Genomic DNA, 20,935 nt, shown 5'->3' with positions numbered 1-20,935 from the left:
AAGCTACACCTCAGCACCCATGAGATTTTTATTATCACTTTGATATTTTGTACCACTAAGTAGCAGTTGTAGAAGATAAAAAAGGCTAGGAGAGGTAAATACAGCAAACCCTGGAGGTAATTGACGATTGGCTTTGTGGTCATTACAAGATCTGATTTTTCCAGATCCTTCTGCATTTTCTTTTTCTCCATAATGCAGCAGCCCCAGTCTTCCCTCACACCTTTCCATCTAGCATCCTAGCCACCTGCCACCCCCACTAATTTTTGATAAAATCCCACATTTCTTCCATAGTAAGAAATAGAAAACACTGAGTGTGTGTGTGTGTGTGTGTGTGTGCTACTAATTGTCAGTGTTTGTTTTGTTTTGTGGTGTTGGGGATTGAACCCAGGGCCTTGTGCATGCAAGGCAAGCACTCTACCAACTGAGCTGTATCCCCAGCCCAATTTTTGGTGTTCTTATTGCTTTTGTTAGTGGTCACAAAAATTGCATGTTCTAACACACATGGGGCTGTAGTTTCCAAGTGGCCTGATGCCACCCTGCTGTACTTTGTGTGGCTTTATGTTCCACTCTCTGTGGTGCTTCCCACCTGACCTACCCAACCCCAGAAGGTCCAGGCTTTTCCACTGAGCGCTGGCTGGGAAAGGATGATTCCACATTCTCCTTAGAACCTCTGGTCAGAGAAAGGAGACCCATTCCTCATTCATGATGGCCAGGGGAATAGATGAGTTGATTGACATAAGCCAATCAGACTGTGGTCTGGCCCATTTCTATCAAAGATCCTGGCTGCTACCCATCAGGGAAGCAGCAAGCTCCCTGAAGGAAAATTTGGGTACTTTTGGTAGAAGAATGAGGGAGGCAGATGCTGAGAAGGCCACCAATAATTAGAATGGCATAGTATATAGGAGCACAGAAGGGGATAAAGAAACAATTTAAAAATGTAGAACAGTGTTCCCTTTGGGAGGTGATCATAGAGTAAAATCTGGGAGTGGTTACAAAAGGGGCAGTAAACCAGAGGCCCATGCCTATAATCCCAGCAATTTTGGAGGCTGAGGCAGGAGGATTGCAAGTTCAAGGCCAGCCTCAGCAACTAAATGAGAACCTGTCTCCAAGTGAAAAATAAAAAGTACAGTGGTAAAGTGTTCCTGGGTTTAGTTCCCAGTACAGGGGGGAAATTTCACAGGCATTAATAGGTGGTTTTATTCCTATTTTTATAAAACTAGGAAAGTGTCATTCTTAGAGGTATCACAATGTCAAGTGCCCAGTATAGCACCTAATTGATTCTACTAGGTGTTAAAATGTGATTGAATGAACTACATTGATTTTTGGTTCATATTTTAAATAAATTAACCTGATTTCCTAATCCAATTTAACAAGTAAATTTAAAAAGATTCATTGTGGGCAGTTCTTTTTCCTTCCCAATAAATATGGGAATTCATTTTATATGGAATTATAAAATAGCATGTTTTTAAAAAAGGTAGAAATAAAAGTGTTACTCAATGTTGGTCTCAGGTTTGTTTCCACCACCTTATTTCATGTTCTTCAGGTAAGGGTGGACATTTTTTGGAGTCTGCAGCTTAGAAATAGGAGAATCAAATAGTTGTGTTCACTGGACACTCAGATCCAGAGAATGTACTGCCCTGTGCCCAGCACTCCCAGGCATGCGGGGCCCTTCTAAAAGTGGATACAGCGGCTGTCGCCCACTGATCCTCTGCACTGAGTGACCCAGATTGGCACAGCACAGCTGGGTCCTACGCAGAGCGCTTACGGGAAAGAGGAAGGCAAAAATAAGAACTGGCTGGGCGGCTTAGGGCAGACTCCACACTTACAGGCTCCCTGGTGGCTTTGCTAGTCTTTGGTCAGAATTTTACTTTTTTTTTGGAGGGAAATAGTGATGATAATTATTATGATTGTTTTCTAGGTTTGTTTGTTTGTTTTTAGATTTGGCAAAATGGTTTGATACAGCATAGTAAAATAAAGTCCGGGGTGTCTTTTTAATATGTAAAAATATTTTTTGAGATTAGAACAGTTTACCCTTGGCATGAGTTTTTTTTTTTTTTAATCCCATTATTTAACGTTTAAGTCTTTAATAAACTTTTTTCCTAATAGTGTCTCTATGGGGTTACTCTTGGAAACATGATCTCTCTCTTACTCACCTTTTGATTAAAAGAATGAAGTGAGATTGTCTTTATGGTTTTTTAAAATAGTTATCATTGTTGTCTTTAAAAAATGAGTAACAGTATTTAGATATGGTGTCAAGTTATCCACCCCAAATAAATTTTCAGTTCTGGCATTTTTTATCCTTTTGACATTTGTAGTTTTAAAGTGTATATTTGTTAATTTTTAAAGTTCTGGTCTTTATTATTGGAATTTTGAGTTTTTAGTTTTTGGCATTGGATCAAGAGGATTTTTTTTTTTTAAAGGGCAAAAGCGGATTCTATGTCACGCTCTTCTCAGTGACTGACAGCTTTTAACTATATGAGATTTTTTTTCTCCCTAATACTTTGTAGCTTTTAATTTAATCATCTTGCTATGATCTGTAGGTTGAAAATTAAATCCCCAAAGGCTTTTGCCTTGCAATAGCAATTAAAAAGAATATTAAATATTTATATTTAAAATATATGGAAAATGGATGTAACTTATTTGAAAGATAAAATGAACTTAAAAGGCCGTGGGGAAAGCACATTTCTGAAAAATTGTTATTTTTCCTTGCAGTGCCTGTATCATCATGCTAGTTTGGAATTCTAAGAATTTGTTATATTTTCATCAAATTGTTATTTATAATCATTTTTTAAGAGACTGCTAATGGTCATGGGTTTCTTTTGTCGGGGGGATGTTCTCGGGCTAGAGTGGTGATGGTTGCCTATTTATTTGTGATACTTAGTGAAAATACTAAAAAAATATTGATTACATATTTAAAAAGGTGAATTTAATGGCATATCAACTATGTCTGCTAAAAACCTGCTAAGAGCTCTTCATGTCCTAAGTATTACTTTCAGATCTCAAGAGAAGTTAAAAAAAGACATGTGATTAAAATTAAGACTTCTAGGTATGTGTTAGACAGCTCTTGATATGATCCACCATGGATGGTGGAGGGACTCGATGATGTATTTTATTGAAGGATCAGCGGCAGTGTGTTGGCTGCACTTGACCCCGGGCTGTGGGTTGGGTTCACATTGGCTTCATGTGTCTCTGTCCTCCTTGGGCCACAGGCAACCTGGGGAATAAGTTCTCTTTGGGGCAAATGAATGACAGGTGCACCAGAACCCAGCCAAAACCATGCAGTGACAGAGTCAAGTCTCCACTTGCATCACATCTACTCATATTCCATGGCCAAAACAAGTGCTGTGGCCAAGTCCAAAGTCAGTGAGGCAGGAAAGATGTTCTGGTTACTGTGATGGGGAGGGGAGTGAAGATTTTTCCAATACTTCAGTCTATCATGAAGTGTTAGGAAACAAGTGTGTTCAGGGTTCCTTGAGTCCACAAAAATGAAGATACAAACATACTCCCTGGGAAGGGATCAGAATCTTCAAGGACAGGGCGTTGACTTCCTTGAGTCTTGAAAAAAATGAGCAATATTGTTCATTGGGTGGGGAGGATAGGAGTGAGAAGAGGTGAGAGGGCAGGATGGAGAAAGGCCTCTAGGTTGATCGGGTGGCTGGGGCAGAGGCCTGGCACAGGAGAGTGGGGCCATTGGGAAGCAGCAGCTGCAGAGCTCAGCATGTGGAGAGGATGGGAGGACACACGCTGGGTTGTATCCTTGAAGGCCTTGTGTGCCAGGCCTGAGGGCTTGGTGCTGGACTGGGGGAACATTAATTAAATTACGTTCAATAAAAACAAACAAATAAATAAAAGGACTGTGCTCCAGAGTCAAACAGCCTGAGTGCCAAATGTGACTGTCATTTACTAACGCTGTGACCATGGGAAAGTTACATGACCTTTCCATGCCTTAATTCATCATCTGTGAAATGGTGAGGGTATTTTCAGCACCCACTTATGAATTGTAGTTAGGACTAAATTTAGCAAAAAAAAAAAAAAAATTTTTTTTTTTTTTTTTTTGCAGTACTGAGAATGGTCCCAGGGCCTTGTGCATAGTAGGCAAGTGCTTGCTATAGCACTAAGCTATCTCCCCAGCCATTTTTACGTTTTATTTTGAGACAGGGTCTTGCTAAGTTGCCCACACTGGTCTCCGACTTGCAGCCTTTCTGCTTCCACCTCCTGAGTAACTAGGCTTGCAGGCATGTGCCACAATTCTTCCCCCCCCCCCTTTCTTTTCTTTGTTTCCTTCTTTCCATGCTGGGATGGAACCAAGGGCCTCTCATATTCTATGCAAGCACTCTACCACTGAAGTGTACCTCCAGCCCAATTAAATAAATATTACACCTAAGGCCTTTATAAAAGTGCTTGGCATATGGTCAAGTGCTCAATAGATACTAACTCCTATTAGTATTGTTTAATGGAATTTGGACTTTGTCTATAAGCAATGGGGCATAACTAAGCAGTAAGAAAGTAAGGAAGAATTATATTTTGGGAATAGGACCTTGGTGGTAGGTAGTGTAGGGAATGATTTTGTTGGCCAATACTGGAGTAGGGAGACAAAGGGTTATTGCAGGATTGGAAGTGAGAGATGTTAAAGATGTAAAATTAATGAGACTTAGTGACTGGATAGGTGTAGGGGGCAAGAAATGGAGAAATTGAAGGTGGTCCCCAAACTTCTGTATGATTTCTGAGATACAGAACAGAGAGAAGAGTCATGTGAGGAGAACGTTCTTTTAGTCCTTATTTGAGGGGCCTGTTAGAGATTCAAGAGGGCTTAACAAGTAGGCAATAACCATGGCTATTGGAGGGGTACATGTGAGCTGCTTCCAGTGATTACAGCCATTGAAGTAGGTTAAGGCTTAGAGGAGGTACAGAAACTGAACAGGGGAGTGTAGATTATTTCATGGTGCTTAATACAGAAGAAGGGAGACAGCATAAATAGCAAGAAGGGAGGAATGTAAGATTGCAATAGAATATGTTTTGTTCTGTAGTTAATCATGTATTTATTAGAAGGGTTCCCAAAAGGAATAGAGGGCTGGGGTTGTGGCTCAGTGGTAGAGCACTTGCCTAGCATGTGTGAGGTACTGGGTTGGATTCTCAGCACTGCATATAATAAAATAAAGGTCCATTGACAAAAAATATTTAAAAGAAGAGAAAGGAATAGGAGTGACAGTGATTATTGAAGAGTGAAAAAGAATGATGGATGAAACAAACTCCTGAGACATATAAGAAGGGAGTCTAGAGTAGTTATAAATGGAGAAGAGACTCTAGATCTTTATGAAAAAAACTTAAAAGCTTTGTGATGGTGCATTAGTTATCTATTGCTACATGACAAATTATCCCAAAATAAAGGAGCTTGAAACAACAAATATGGGCGGGGTTGTGGTACAGCATTTGCCTAGCATGTGTGAGGCCCTGGGTTTGATCCTCACTACCACATAAAAATAAGTAAATAAATAAAATGAAGGTATAATGTCCATCTACAGCTAAAAAATACTAAAACAAAAACAACAACAAAAAAAAGCCAAAAATATTTATTACAGGTTGAGTATCTTTTGTCCAAAATACTTGGGGCCAGAAGAGTTGTGGATTTCAAACTTTGTTTTACTTTGGAATATTTGTGTGTATGTATATATATATATATATATATACATACATATATATATATACATGTATATATATATACATACATATATATATACATGTATATATATATACATACATATATATATGTGTGTGTGTGTGTGTGTGACACACACACACACACACACACACACACACACACACACATACATATAAAATGAGACATTTTGGGGATAGGATCCAAATATCAACCTGAAATTTGTTTTATACCACACGTTATACAGATGACCTGAGGGTAATTATATATACTATTTTTAGGGTGCTTATGTTTTGCATGTGACCTGCAGCACAATGTCAGATGTGGGATTTTCTACTTGTGGTTATCAAGTGCTCAAAAAGTTTTGGGTTTTGGATCATTTTGAATTTTAGAATTTTGGACGCGGGATACTCAGCTTTCACAGTTTCTGTGAGTCAGAGATTTGGGAATGATTAGTTAGATGATCTGGTTCAGGGTCTTTCTTGAGGTTCTAAGTAACATGTTGATTGAGAAAAGGGGTGGGGGAAGATATCAGCTAGGGCTGCAGCATCTGGAGGCTTGCCTAGCTATGTAGGAGGAGCTTCTAAGATGGCGCACCCATGTGCTATAGGTAGGAGGCCTCAGCTGCTGCTTGTGGCAGGAAGACAGCTCCTTTCCAATGCTGGGGCTGCTGTGTATCCTTACAACACAGTAGCTGGCTTTCCTTGAGTGAGTGATATAAGTGAGTAAAGAGGAGGCCAGCAAAGCCTTTTATGACCTGGCCTCAGACTTCACTTGCCTCCATATCTACCATATTCTTTTCCTTAGAAGTAAGTCACTACCCACAGCCCACTCTGGAGAGGAGAGGTATTAGGTCCACTTTTTGAAAAGAGGAATGTCACAGAATTTGTGGACACAGTTAAAAAACAGTGTACCTGGCTGCAAAAGCAACATGCAATTTGAGCTGTAATTGCTCATGTATCATGTTTTATAGATAAGGGATACAATATCAAATATTCTAATGTCTACTAATTTGTCCTAATCTAGTATATTTGGATAGATGATGAGTGGAAGATGTTCTCTAGATACGTTTTCCAAAATGTATTAGTTGTTCAATTATAAAATTATAAGCAACAGCTAGATTTAGTGGCACATGCTGGTAATTTTAGCTCTTCAGGAGACTGAGGCAGGAGGATGGTGAGTTAGAGGCCAGCCTGGGCGGTAGAGAGATTCCTCCATCTCAAAAAAAAAGTGGTTGTAAGAAACAACAAACAACATAGGACTAAAAATGCCTCTACCCTGAATCTCACCCCACACAGGTAATCACTGGGGGTCTGCACTGTTTATACCTAAACTCATGCTGCTCAAAATTTTGCTGAATTCTGGAACCTTTTATTCGAATAGCATCTTGGAGACATTTGCGATTTTCTCAAGTTTTATTTTTTAAAATAGGCTTCAGTAATCATGACTGCCTCCCTGCTAGTAGAGCGCGCCAGTCAGCAGTTCTCATCTCTGGCTACACATCAGAATCACTTGGGAGCTTTTGATTTAAAATGATCTGGATCAGGGCCTGGGCATTGTTGTTTCATAATTTTCCCCCAAGTGATTCCAGTGTGCAGCCAGGGTGGGGAGCCCAGCAGATGACATAACAAGTAAGTTGAATAGGGCGCTATTGGCAGCTGTAAGATTGAAAGCTCTTTTAATTATTATTTCTGTGGGGGTGTATAAAGGAATGTGCGTCCAGGGAATATAGTTATATTTTCTGCCAACAACATCATTCCTAGATCATATGATGGAACAAAATGATCTGCATTTCATGGTGAACTGGAAAAAGCAATATGAAATTCTAGATACCTGAGCAAATTTGACAATGGTTTGTTTGTTTGTTTGTTTGTTTGTTGTAGCAGAATCTTGAGTAGCTTCCAGTTTCTTTTCTAAAGAGACAGAGTCGATTTCCTTTCTCCTTGGTTCTGGTCAGAATTTGTAACTTGGCCAATAGAATGTAGTGGGAGAAATACTGCGCCAGTCCTCAGTTGGGCTGCAGAACACCTTATGTAACTCTGCCTGTCCTTGCTCTTATGCTATCACCATCACAAGGTGCCCCAGATGGCCTCCTGGAGGATGAGGGACCAGAGACAGCCAAGTTGCCCCAGGTGTTGTCCCATATTGACCATTCTAGATCAGCTAAGAGCCAGAAGGGGTTCTCAACACCAACACTATTGACACAAGTGGATGGACACTTCTTTGTTGGAGCCGGGGAATCTGTTCATTTTAGAATGTTTAGCATCATCCTTGACCTTCCCCACTATATGTCAGTAGCACTCTCCCCACTGTAGTTGTGACAACCAAGAAATACCTGTCTACATTTCCAAACGTCTCGTAGGGGGCAAAACTGCTGCTGGTTGAGCGCCACTGCCCCAGCCTTGTGAGTGTGTCCAGCCGAGATCAGGAGCACCCTCTAGCTGCTGACCCCCTGTACACGAGCCATCTGCACGTAGTGTTGTTTGCCCTGATGCTTGTGGTTGTGCGTTGTGTAGCCCTGTTGAGGAGTAGGTGGCTGAATCAGTGAGTAAAATCATGGAGATGTGAAAATGGGAGGTGGAGCTGGACAATAGTGAGCAGTCCAGTGTGGTGGGAGTAGGAGGAGTGGGTTTGTGGGCAGGTTGGAGCTACTGTGATGTCTAGACAAAGCCGAAAAGCTTGGTTGGGGCTGTTTCCATGGAGACCTCTGGTGCCTTGGTATAAAATGTGGACATGGCATTCCGGGCACTGTCAGAGGTTTTAGTTGTGCATTTAGTGTTTATTTATAGCAAAGGGACAGGGTATCAATCTGTACTTTAGGCAGCAGTAGGGAGGGAATTGGAAGCAGGAGGGCAGAATCTGCTGTAGTTCTATTGATTTGTATAGAAACCTGAGTTAGGAGGACGACCATAGGTTTGAAAGGGGTGGATGACAGCCAGGCACATTTGGGTATAAAGTTGACACAGCTTGGTATTGCTGCCTTTGCACATCTTTCTGTCTGGAATCTACCTTCTTCTCCAGTGATTCTCTATCCACCTTTCCCATACCCTGCTCAACTCTCTGGGAAGTCTTTTGGTGAAGTGTTCCAGGTTTCACGTGAAGGTAGAATTTATATACTGTTACCTTTTTTTTTTTTTTTTTCTGTAGAACCATATTAATCTTTTTGACAATGAATTTTCCATCTTATTATTTGTAAGTCCATCTCTTTCATGTGGTCAGCTGCAAATTCACTCATTAAGCACCATTCTTTGGCATGATAGGAGGTGCTTGGGATATGACCGTGGATTAGAGAGAGATACAGCCTCTACTTTTTTGAAGTTTATGGGTCTAGTGGGGAGTAACACTGATAAACAGGTCATTACTGACAGGCTGTGATGGAAGAAATAAAGAATGGCATAGAAACACACTGGGCAGATGCTTAAGCTGGAATGGTAGGGGCCAGTGAAGGTCTCTCTCTTTTTTAATATTTTTTGTTGTAAATGGACACAATACATTTATTTTATTTATTTATTTTTATGTGGTGCTGAGGGTCAAACCCAGTTCCTTACCTGTGCAAGGCAAGTGCTTTACCTCTGAGCTGTAACCCCAGACCAGTGACGATCTCTTGAAGGAAGGAAATGGTAAAGGGTAAGGTGTGGTGTGGTGTGTAAGGTGGGTTAAAGCCAGGGAATGGTGAGTCTTGTGGTCCTAGACTGAGCGTATTTAAGGAAAAGAAGACATTTTGGCATAGCTTGATATTGAAGGACCTGGTAAGCTATGGTCAGAGTTGTGTTTGGAAAAACCCCTCTAACTGACTTTCAGTTCTGGCTACAAATTAGAACTACCTCATGGAGCTTTAATGCAGACACCCAGGCTCCACTGTCATTCTACTGAATCACTGTGACCAGAGTGTATGCTTCAGATATGTTTATGTATATATACAGTTGATCCTTCATGTCCATGGATTCAACCAGCTGCAAGTTGAAAAACATTTGAAAAAAAGTACCTGTGCTGAACCTGTGCAGACCACTTTTTCTTGCTATTATCCCCTAAACAATATAGTATGACAGCTATTTCCACATACATTAGGTATTATAAATAGGCTAGAGATGACAATGTATATGGAAGGATGTGTGTAGGTTAGATGCAAATATTCTATCACTTTATATAAGGTACTTGGGCATCTGTGAATGGGATGGTACCCATGGGAGGTTCTGCAACCAGAGCTGGATGGGTGATTCTGGTGTTTGGCTGGGGTTGAGAATTAAGGGGCTATGGTAGGAAGGAAGGAGGACTGTGAATGGGAAGAGCAAGACTGGAGGCAGGGAAACCAGGAAGACCAAGCACAATCCAGGCGAGTGATCATGGTGGTTCAAACTACATTAGTTCAAGTGGAGTTGGAGAAAATACTAGATGAAGAGAGATTTAGGCATTAGAACCCACAGAACTTAAGGTGATTGAATGTAGCATAGGGTGGGGTTCAAGAGTGGTTCCCAGATTCCTGGCACAACCACAGATGGAGGGTGGTGCTCTTCACTGATGGAGAAAATTTTAGAGGAGCAGTTTTCATGATCAAGGTCAAGGCTTTTCATTTTAGGTAAGTTTAAGACTTTATGGAACCTCCACATAGAATTGTCTGTTAGGTTATGTTATGAGTGTGGAGTTCAGGGGAGAGATCTAGATTGAAGACAGGATTGTAGAACCTCACTGTATATCTGATGCTCGAGCTTATGAGAGTGGGTGAAATTGACCGTTGGGTATGCAAACAGAAAAAAGAAACCATGAGAAACTTCAACATTTGAGGGACATGTAGAAGAGGAACCTGCAAAGAAGCTGAGATAGAGGTCAAAAGTGGCCAGGCATGGTGGCGCATGACTGTAATCCCAGCTGCTCTGGAGGCCGAGGCAGGAAGATCTCCAGTTCAAGGTCAGCTGGACACTGTCTCAGAGGTGGGGACGGGGAGCAAGAGGGAGAGAGAGTGAGAAAGAAAATGAGAAAGAGAGGGAGAGAGAAGTAAAAAGTGTGGATGATCAAGTAAGAGAACACATGGTTGTTTAATACTGGAGACAACTCAGTCTTGGAAACTAAGGCAAGAGAAGTTTTCCGTTGTCAAGTGCTGCCCAAAAGGCAAATAGTGAACTGGAAAGTGACCACTAGTTTTGGCTACAAAATCCTAGTAGAGATCCCGGCTGGAGCCATTTCAGGGGAGGGGGGGGGCAGAAGCTAGATGGCAGTGGGGTTGGGGGTTGGGGGGCTGAGCCTCCAGTGTGGACTGTGTCAGGTCCTTCACATCAGGTTCTGCTTTCTTGGTCATCATGGAATCCTCAGCACTTATTTTAAATAAGTGGAAGTGTGGCAAATGGGAGAGGGGAGGGTTGAGATGATGCAGAATGTTTAGTCTGGCCCAGGGGCACACTGTACTGGCATTTGCTAAGAGATGAGGCAAGCAGGAAGAGCAGGCTGCTTGGCTTTGTGTTTTAGATGTGTGGGGGAAGATGATAAACGCAGTCGTAGATGGAGTGAGTGTGATGTTCTTTTCCTGATTATTCTTTAAAGTACAGCATTGTCTTTTAAAGTCTATTCTAAATACCACCAGGGATTACTTGAAATTGATCAAAATTAGGATTTCCAGTGGGTCATCATGGTACCCACCTGTAATCCCAGCAATTTGAGAAGCGGAGGCTGGAGGGGCACAAGTTTGAGGCCAGTCTTGGCAATTTAGCAAGACCCTCAGCAATGCAGTGAAAACCTATTTCAAAAAAATAAAAATAAAAGGCTCCCAGTTCAATTCCTAGTACTGAAAGAAACTTAGGATTTACTCTATAAGCCTGAGAATGTCACAGAACTTAAAAAAAAAAAAGAATAATAAATCTAGAAATTTTTTCTAAAATTAAAAAAAAAAAAAAAAAAAATGTCTGAAAAACATTTCTGAGTGGAAGTGATCCAGAACTGGTGGAAGGGACTCAGCTTTGGATGAAGAAGTTGGACTAGTGCTACTTGTGCTATGGTATTTTCAAATTATTTATTAAATTGGTCAGTGTATTTAACTTCACTATGTCCTTTTGAAATTGGGGAAAATCATTTGTACACTGAACTGGTGGATGAGTGTGACCTGGCTCTGTTCCACTTGGGCCAGCTTTTGTTTCCTTAATGAATTCACTTCCTTCATCTGTTAGTGATAAGCAGGCAAGTGAAGAATTCTTATCTGTGTGTATGGATTGAACATCTGTTTCTACTCCACTGTGTTTCGGTTTAGACTTCTTTGCTAAGAAATTAATGTGAACAAGTGAGTCTTCTCTTATGTAAAATCATTTGAGATTGAAAAAAATGTATTATCCAAAAACCTTATATGGATTAAATTGATAATTTGGAGTCCCCCCCCAATATTTTGAGTGATGCAGAAATCATTGCCATTGTTTTTCCCTAAATGTCTGTGACAACAGAATTTTTTAAATACATAATTTGTGGATAAGGACTGTTGGAGGATGTTGCGTTTCACCTATGGGCGCTCAAATTTCACAGTGAGCTGTGACATATTTTATTCTGCGTACTAAAAATGTTCCAGAACGGAAAGCAAAGAACATCATGGAAACTCAGTAGAAAGCCCTTATTTTGTTTTTCTGAAAGGAAAATCCTAAAATTGGGTAATGAGATATAAAAGGGCAACACAGTTTGTGTTGTGTATCTGGCTTCCAGGAAGTGAGCTCAAAAAAGAATGGATTTGGTGCCCTTTGTGGCTCAGTGTTAGTTAGGACCTCATTTCCCTTTTCTCATTGAGGAGAGCTATAAAAAGGTAGCTTATATATTATCTCCTTTAAAACAGGTCTACCAAATAGCCTAAACAAACTTTCTTTGTAATGGAGCTCTTGGAGCCATCAGCTACAAGAACAAGAACCAACCATGAATGGTAGGTTGGTAGAAGGTCCTTAAGATACCATTGCCTACTTTCCGACACCTTTAACACTAAAATAATGCTACCAGCGTGAATTTTATTGGGATAATTCTGAGAAGGGGGAGGAGATAAATATAAAAAAAGAAGTAATACATAGTCAGTGAATTGGTGTATCAATCCCCAAGAATTAAAAAGTAGAATCAAGCCAACTACCATTTTTCTAAAGAGAGTGGTAGGCAAGCCAGTTGTTGATATGGTATCCACATATCCAATATGGTCATCTAGAACTCAGTACCTGGTTTCCAAAAGGCTGCTGTCCTGTGTCTTCTGTGACCCCTCTTGGAGAAACTCCACCAGACCTTCAGGTCCATCAGTGCGTATCATTCATAAAGGCTAGAGAGAGCGCTCAGGCATGAGGCCTGATTGAGCAGGTTGGAAACCCAGCTATCAGTGAAGTAGCTTGAGAAAATTGCTTAACCTTTCCAAACCTTAGTTTTCTTATCTGTGAAATGGCTAATACCAGCTCTCTCATAGGTTGTTTTGAGGAATACACGAGTTAATATAAAGCAAGCATTAAAAGAAATGTCTGAAACATTATAAACAACAGTTGTTAGCTTTGAGTATTCAACAATCTATGGGGAATTTTTGGTTTGGGGCTTTAACTTTTTCTGAATTGAAGATGTTTACAAAATGAATGGCCAAGCATTTATTGTTCAATGATTTTCTTTGTTAATTACTTTTTGATGAGTTAAAATGGGATGAATGCAAAGGGAGAGGGGATATATGAAAATCCAATTTTCAACCACATGATATCATGGGAAATACTGATAGGTGATTGGAAAATGAAATTTTTGGCCTTTAGCATTTAGATGTATAGCGTGGTTGTTTGATAGAGATGTTGAAGGGTCAAGCCTGGATAACAATCTGTTTAAGAATGGAATTTCTGATGTGCATTGAATTCAGGGGTAGGTTTTCTGGTGTTTGTACTATTTTCTTTGCTTTTATTTTAAATTAAAGTGGAATTTATAACTATATGCTGTGGTGAGATACTGTTTTTTGGTGCAAAGGAGACTTGGATTATCTGGGCTTTCTTTTTCTTCAAATTCTGTAGAGTGGTGAATAATTTGCTATCAGAAAGCACAGAAAGAGTAAAATAATATGTGGCTTCCAAGACATATATTGTTATCCATGACAATAAATAAATACTCAGGTATACCATATTTTTTTGATTAAACAATATTTTCAAATTGCAAATAACAAAAATACAGGAAATAAGAAAATACAGAAAAATAATCAAGAATAAAAAATGTTCATAAGCCTTTTACATGGAAATTTCTTACCTGAACATTTTCCAGGTCCATATACGTAGGTGTCTTTAAAAGGCACTCATAAGATTTCTATTGTAAGATACATTGTAAACACTTTTTCTTTATAATAAGTATGTATCTATAATATTAAATAACTTATTCAAAAAAATCAAAGAATGGACCAAAAGCGTATTTAATCTTTATTTTATTATCAACATGTAAGTTGATACAAATTATGTTCTCAAATAGCAAAACAGAACACTTGATAGCCATACATAATAACGATACTCCTTTAATTTAAAGGGTTGTTTATTTTAGCAGAACAAAAGAAGCAGCTTCCCTTGGCACATGTGCCTTAGGGAGGATCATTTCCTGATACAATCATGACTTCATTCAGCATTTGGTGAAAAATCACACTGGTTTTCTGGGAGACATATCAGTGTCCAATGAGGACCTAGGGGTTATAAAAGACAGGCAGATAATTACCTTGGAAATTGGCACCAGGCAACTATTTCACCACTTTTACCAAATAAAACTTGATGTTAAGTTAACTTACAGGGTTAACTTACCATATACTTAACAATTCTACCCCCAGGCATCTACCTAAGAGAATGCAACCATGTACACACAAAACATATACCTGAATATTGTAGCAGCACTTTTTATAGTAGCTCCAAAGTAGAAATAGCTCAAATTTCTAAGAACTGGTGAAATGGATTATCAAATGGTCATATATCCATGCAGTGCAATGGAATACTATACTACTTGGCAATAAAAGGAAATAAATTACTGATACATGTTACACTATGGATGAATGTCAAAACCATGCTACGGGAAAGAAACCAGATGCAAAAGACTCTATGCTGGAAAGTACTGGGTAGTGATGTTGGCCAAATTATACTGTTAAATCATGTGCATGTATGAATATGTAACAACAAATCCTGTTATTATGTTGAACTACAATTCACCAATAAAATAGGTGGAAAAAGAAAAAAAAAACACTTATAATTGCCCCCTCCCCCCCCAAAAAAAAGACTGTAAACACTCAATTTTTCCATCTTTATATAATGTTCAGGAAGGGCAGATTGGTAGAGACAGCAAGATCACTGGTTGCCCAGACTAGAAATAGGTGTGGGAATTAACTGCTAATTGGCATGAAGAGTCTTTGGGGAGGGTGATGGAAATATCCTAAATCTCATTTATAGCAATGGTTGCACAATTCTGTGAATATGCTGAAAATATTTCATTGATATTTACATTGAGTGAATCTTATACTATCTAAATTATACATGCATAAAGTTGTATTTTTAAAAATGATTATCAATATGTTGAAAAGGAAACCAGTAAGGCATCTACAGCACTTTTGGGTTTTGGCTTGAAGAAGGCCAAGGTGCAATTTCCTTTGTCCTTTACTGGGGTTCATCTCACAGTAGCCACCTCCGCTGTGCCATCTAAGGGTTACCTCAATAAAACAGAAGCCAGATACATGACATGTATCAGTAGTAAAGTCAGAGCTATGACTGCCCTTGCCCCCAAGATCAGGCCCCCTGGATCTATCTCAAAAAATTTTTTGGTGAGGATGTCGCCAAGGCAACGGGCAAGAAGGTCTGACAATGACAATGAAACTGATCTGCATAACACACAGGCCCAGGCGGAACTGGTACCTTCTGCTTCTGCCTTACTTGTCAGAGCCTTCAGTGAACCACCAAGAACAGAAGATATTAGATTCAATGGAAATATCCTTTGTCACGAGATCATCAACATTGCCAGACAGATGTGGCACCAATCTTTATACAGAGAACTAAGAACCATTAAAGAGATCCTAGGGACTTCCCTGTCCCTGGTCTGTAACGTTAATGGCCACCACCCTCATTAAGTCATAGATGACATCAGCATCCATGGGATGACCAGCTAGTTAAATAAAAAGGAAGATACTTCAATGAAGGATCACTTGACAACCAAAACAAACAATCAGACAGCAACAGAAATTCCCAACTTGCCTGCTCCTGAAAATCTTTTTGGAATTTCTCTTCAAAAAGTCCTGGGCTTGCCCCCAGGCTTTGGGTCCTGTTTTCAATGGTCTTAGGAACTTGTCATGGTCATTCAGGTTAGAAACCACTGCTCTATGTGAGTTGTTGCTCTAGATCCCAAAATACCTGAAAAAAATATGAAGACACATGGTCAATAGGCATTGCTTCATCTTTTCTTCCTTTTGGGGTTTAAGAGATGTCAAATCCCATAGCTTGTATGCTCAAGGCAGTGAGTTCAGTCCCCAGCACTGGAAAAAAACAATAGTCCAGTCTTTGCAGGGTTTGCCTTGTAGCTTTTCTTCTCCTACTAAAAGCTATACTTGGTTCTTCTTTATACTTGCCTTAAGGAATTGATCACTTAGATGCATTAGCAACATCTTTGGTTATTTGTATTGGAAAGACAAAAAAGAACCATTAGCCATGGAGAGAACACTTTTGTTCCCCCTAAATCCTGGGTGTCTCTTTCTGTGACCTTTCTGCCATCTTGCTATCCTTTGTCTCTTCCTGAACTCCCTTCCAAAATTTGGAAGTTTCTTTGAGGTCTATTTTGTTTTACCTCCTTCTTTCGGGGGGGTGGGGGGAGAGTTTGTTCTTTGTGTTTGCACACATGCTCTGCTTAGTTCAACCCCATCATCAGATGGTTCCAGAGTGAATGTGATACGCAGGATGTCTGCCTTGCATGGTGTGTGATGTTACCAAGCAATGGATTATCAGATAGAATCAAAGTACCTGAGCTTTGGAGTTCAACTGCAATTGCTGGATTTAGCAAATAAAAATACAAGATGCCTAGTTATGTTTGAAGTGCACATGACAACAAAATTTTTATTATAAACACATCCCTTTATCTGAAATCCAAAACTAATGTTGTAACTTATAAAAGAAGATGACCAAAATGTCACACCTAGATTTAAGGGTGGCTTGGATATGGTCCTTATTCTGGTGCTACTGTTGTAAGCTATAAATTGAGAATTCTATTATATGTGAAGAACTCAGGGAGAACTGACAGTGGCTACACATCTTGTTTTCTGTCTATAATACTATTAAATAAATTCTATTGATTAAACACAATTAATAGAACAAAAGCTATTACCGGATTCCAACAGTCAAGAAATAGCTTGGATTATTATTGCCAAGGACATAGAGTAGGGCATTATTCTTGGATTCTGCCCAGTTGATGATTTGAGCTGTCATGTTAGAATAATATTTTAATCCTCAAGTGCTCTACTTTTTCATTTTGGAATCATGCTGTGAAAAAGAGCCTTTGTTATTTGGCCTATAGAAATAACTACATTATATGACTGATTATCAATACTATTTTTGGCACTTTCAAAAAAAATCACCTACATTTTACATGCTTCATCTTCTCTTGGTGTCTGAGTTAAAGTGGACGGGTTTTTCTTGAAATAGTTAGGGTTCACAGTGCATAATTGAACATGTAGTTGGAAGTATCTAGTATGGACTGCTAGGCCAACTCACTCTTGACACAGACCATAGAGAGGAAGAAGAGCACTTTACAGTAGAGAAACCTGCTCAACTAATCAAGAGTGCAAGGTTAATCTCACCAATACTGACCCTTGTTGATGTCTCATGCCCTCTGTCATAGAATGCTCCATCTCCTATTATTCTTCCCCCGCAATTCGTACCTTAGACTAGACCTGGGAAAGCATCAAACAAGCCCAAATTGGGGAGCATTCAACAAAATATGTGATCAAGTACCCTTCAAGAGTGTCAAGATCATTAAAAACAGGAAAAGACTGAGAAGCTGTCAGAGACATTCAGTCATGATGACTGAATACATTACGAATCTGGTGGAAAAACTGGTGAAATCCAAATAAACATCATTTAGTTAGTAGTTTTGTGCCAATGTTAAATTCTTAGGGTTTTTTTTGTTGGGGGGGGTAGGGAGGGGGACAGAGAGCACATTTGGTGAATGCCAACAGCAAGCATCATCCAAGGAGACGAAGTTTTTCTGTGACAAAAGAACCTATGAAACCCTTGGGGTCACCTACAAAGTCTCACACAGGGTCAGGCAGGGCTCTGGAGATACTGGAGTATCCTTGGTGTCTCAGCACCATTCAGACAGCTCTTCATAGCCGAGGTGACCGTTGGTGCTGGCACTCTGTACCACTATCTCTCCTTCCTCTGTCATCTTTCCCCCAGCCTGAGGCATTTCAGTGCCCACGGCAGTACCATTTCTTGCTGACCACCTGAGGCCTTTGACGTCATCCTCAGAGGATCCCTATTCTTACTTCTTGGCCACAGTCTGCAGCACAGTCAGGGTGTATGAAGTCCTGCACCTTCACATTCATCTCGTTGCTCCTGAGTTCCCCAGGACCTTGAGCACCTCCGCATTGGTGGGTTCTGAGCCAGGGTTCTCATCACTTCCCCAGACTGGCTGCCTGGGGTCTTGCTATCGCCTGTTTGGCTGAACAGTTGGAAGTCCTCCATGAATTCTGTGGGGCGGTCCTCGGTGAAGTCACACCTCTTTTCCTACACAACTTGCTGATTTTTTTTTTTTGGTATCAGGGATCGAAGTCAGGGGCACTTAATCACTGAGCCCAGCCCTTTTTTGTATTTTATTTAGAGACAGGGACTCACTGAGTTGCTTAGGGCTTGCTAAATTTCTGAGGCTGGCTTTGAACTTGCAATCCTTCGGTCACAACCTCCCGGGCTTCTGGGATTATAGGTGTGTGCCACCACGCCCAACTTCTTGCTGACTTCCTAAGTTGGATAAATGCACCAAAGCAGGATAGAATGTCACATTAGAGAAGTTGGGTGAAAGGCATGTAAGAACTCTCTTTGCAGCTCTTCTTAAATCTAAAGTCATTCCCCACTGCAAAAAAAAAAAAAAAAAGAAAAAAAAATTTTTGTTTTTAAAGTACTCCTGAAATTCTCTTGAGAATGTCCCCCATTATGAGCAAGAGTCATGTGCTACCTTAAAAGGTTTCCATGTCCATTTTTCTTCCAGCATTAGAGTAGATTACCAGTAGATATTGCACATGGCTTTTTTTCTAGTACTGGTGATACAGCAGCAAAACAAACAAACAAATAAAACCCAGTAAAACAGGCTGTGCTCCCACAGAGCTTGCATTCTAGTCATGGAGATAACAAATGAGAAAAATAAGCAAAATGTATGGTGTGTTAAATAATGTTGAGTGCAATGGGGAAAGAAAAAGCCGGGAAGGAAGAAATAAAGTGTTGGAGGTATGAAAGTGTAGATCAGAGGCCCACAGATGTGCTCACTGGGAAGGTGACCTTAATGTGAAGACATGCCACCAGTGAGGAAGTGAGCCATATAGAATAAGCACAGGGACAAAGCATCCCAGAGGGGAAATGTACACACAGGTTGAGGCAGCGCATGCCTGGTGTATTTGAAGGATATCAAGGGATGTTGTCTGCTTGTTTGAACCTTAGCTAGAGTGGCTAGTTTTCTTGTGGGGTCATGTTATAGGTGAATATGTGTTTCTAGTTCTTTTGCTCACACTCAGCTTGGTGAGAAGCGTGTGTTGAGAGAGACAATGGGAACTCAGCCTGATTGAAGGACCAGTCTTCTTCCATCTTAACTAGTATGTGGGGGAGGGGCCAAGGCAGGAGTTTAATGTGTCCACACTGCTCAAAACATTGGTTTTTTCCTCTCTTCTTTTTTGGTCAAGCATTTCTGATTTATTTTGAAGTCCCAGGGATAAATTAGATGTGACTACATTGCACATCCATAATCAATGTTGGATGTTGCTGGGAAAGGGTGACCCACTTGCTCATAGCTGCCCATCTTCCCTGGCTTCCCCCTCGTAGGTCCCTCCTCCCTGCTTGGAGGGATGTGACCAGGGGGAGTGTGCCTGGTTTTTTACTCAAAGGGGTAGTGAGTGTGGCTGCTGCTGAGTGAATGGTGATGATCCCGCTCTGCCCTTCGAGAACGTCCCTCGCGTCCCTCGCCCCTCGTGGCACTGCAGATTAAGCATGCGTTAGTAGTCTGGGGCTTTGTTGCACCTGGTTCTGGTGAGGCCTTTGACAAAGGATTCCTTTATTATTGGGCTCCAAAAGGCAGTCTTTCTAAACATACCTGGCACAGATTTTGGGCCAGTCCACAGCCATATGTTGCAGTAACACACATGCTGCTATTTAGTCTCACGATGGAGGCAGAAAGGCTGAAAGCTTGTTGGAAATCAAAGAAAATGAGTTTCTCCTATAGAATAGGGTCCTGTAGTTTCATTTGGAGCTTTAATACATTATAACAAATACCGTGGCTTTAAAGCCCTATAACAGAAGGAAAAACACTTTCATCTTGACCTTTAACCTATAAAAATGGATCCCCTTCTTAATGATCTAGAATTGTATATATGAATAAAGACTGTAAAATTGGAATGACCTAAAGATGCTTATCCAAAAAGAAATAAACTTCCCTTTTATCAAAATCTATTTTTATCATCTGGCTCAGACTTTTTCATTTTTAAAGAGATGTATAAAATGGAACCCTTTCAATTGAGTGATCTCAGAACTATTTTTACTGTGTCATTAGAAAAAATAACAATGGGTTTTGGAATAATATAAACTATCCCTGAGTCTGAAGTATATGGGTTTAAGTAGAAACTTTATATCTGAGGGCAGCTTTTTATTCTTGCTTTTGGGGTTGAATTGTTTGTCTATGTAAGCTTGGTTCATGTAGTTTTAAAGTAACTATATAAAGAATTTCCCTCCATTTCCGCAGAGTCCTATGCCAAATTTGGTTCTGTTTTATGTATTATTGACAGTTTGTGATTGAGCCCTACTCTCCCTGCCAGGAGAAGATTGTTAAATCCATTGCTGTGGTAGGTTAAGGAATGAATACTTTCAATAGGACCCTGGCTGTGGCATACTGATAGAATCAGAAGTTGGATTCTTGGGTTACATTTAAACCCTTCCAATGAAAAGGACTTTTTATTATACTATGAAATGAGAATGAAATATTCATTTGCTTGGAACCTGTTAAATTCTTAAATTTCATATAGGAGTTGCAGAATAAAGACCTATTATTGACTAACCCTAATCTGAAAATCTCTATCATACTTCTCTGCAAGCTGTAAAAGCCGTACAG

Source organism: Sciurus vulgaris (assembly GCF_902686455.1).
Source record: "Sciurus vulgaris genome assembly, chromosome: 9".
NCBI classification, from domain to species: Eukaryota; Metazoa; Chordata; class Mammalia; order Rodentia; family Sciuridae; genus Sciurus; species Sciurus vulgaris.
This window is presented reverse-complemented; position numbering follows the sequence as displayed.